Here is a 1,332-nt window from a genome sequence, read left to right as displayed (position 1 = left end):
CTGTGTTTACTGAACTGAATGGTTTACTGCAATGGCTGAAAGAGCACCCTCGTTATAAATCTTTGTACTCCAATGCCCAAATAATTTGTGACGGAAGGTTGTGGAACTAGTTCAGAAAAGAAATCAGCTGTTTACACTTATTTTAATTCAATAATTACAGAATGTGAACACAAACTGTTCGTGAGAACAAGTACAAGTAAATATCACTCAACTAGATTGTCGCTATGATCCAGCTGTTCAGTGGCAGATACATAATTTCCATATCCTTCCTTCATTTCCTTTACGGCCATGTAATGTTAACTATTGCTGATGGGCACATCTCTTCTTGTAGTATATTGAGTCACGTTATAAATAATCCTTCACATGTGTTTCGTCGGTCATCACATAAGACTCACAGTAGCACAGAGTACACGCCATTGCCACAAACAACTGACTGCCACAGGCTACTATCAAACTAATAATAAAACTAAACTATTTCCGAACTGGCCTTGGAAGGCCCAACAGTACCGACCGGCCGCTGTGTCATCCTCATTCCACAGGCGTCACTGGATGCGGATATGGAGGGGCATGTGGTCAGCACACCGCTCTCCCGGCCATGTGTCAGTTTGCGAGACCAGGGCCGCTACTTCTCAATCAAGTATCTCCTCAGTTTGCCTCACCAGGGCTAAGTGCACCCCGCTTGCCAACAGCGCTCGGCAGACCAGATGGTCGCCCATCCAACTGCCAACCCAGCCCGACAGCGCTTAACTTTCGTGATCTGACGGGAACCGGTGTTACCACTGCGGCAAGGCCGTTGGCAATACTCCCAAAGTTATTACGACAAGAAAAAGTTCTCCATAAATAGAGTAGCTCTCATATAAGGACACTAATATTTCACATACTTTTGTTTCTTGTTAACAACGGTTCTACATTTCAGTACAGTTTAATTTCTGAAATAACTGATTACACAAATAACATTATCTGCAAATGGCCTCCCTCCGGGAGGGGACTGCCAAGGGGGAGGTTACCATGAGAAAAAGATTGAATAATCTACGAAAGGATAACGTTCTACGAGTCGGGGGCGTGGAAAGTCAGAAGCTTGAACGTGGTAGGGAAACTAGAATATCTGAAAAGGGAAATGCAAAGGCTCACTCTAGATATAGTAGGGGTCAGTGAAGTGAACTGGAAGGAAGACATGGATTTCTGGTCAGATGAGTATCGGGTAATATCAACAGCAACAGAAAATGGTATAACAGGTGTAGGATTCGTTATGAATAGGAAGGTAGGGCAGAGGGTGTGTTACTGTGAACAGTTCAGTGACCGGGTTGTTCTACTCAGAATCGACAGCAGACC

General features: G+C 44.3%; 1 pseudogene; it reads right to left on the bottom strand.

The window, feature by feature from the left end:
* Positions 1-680: 680 nt before the first annotated feature.
* Positions 681-798, bottom strand: LOC126425378 (5S ribosomal RNA; annotated as a pseudogene).
* Between the last annotated feature and the right edge of the window lie 534 nt (positions 799-1,332).

Source organism: Schistocerca serialis, chromosome 10 (assembly GCF_023864345.2).
Source record: "Schistocerca serialis cubense isolate TAMUIC-IGC-003099 chromosome 10, iqSchSeri2.2, whole genome shotgun sequence".
Classification (NCBI taxonomy): domain Eukaryota; kingdom Metazoa; phylum Arthropoda; class Insecta; order Orthoptera; family Acrididae; genus Schistocerca; species Schistocerca serialis.
The sequence above is the reverse complement of the archived record's forward strand: the minus strand, read 5'-3'. Positions and strand labels throughout refer to the sequence as shown.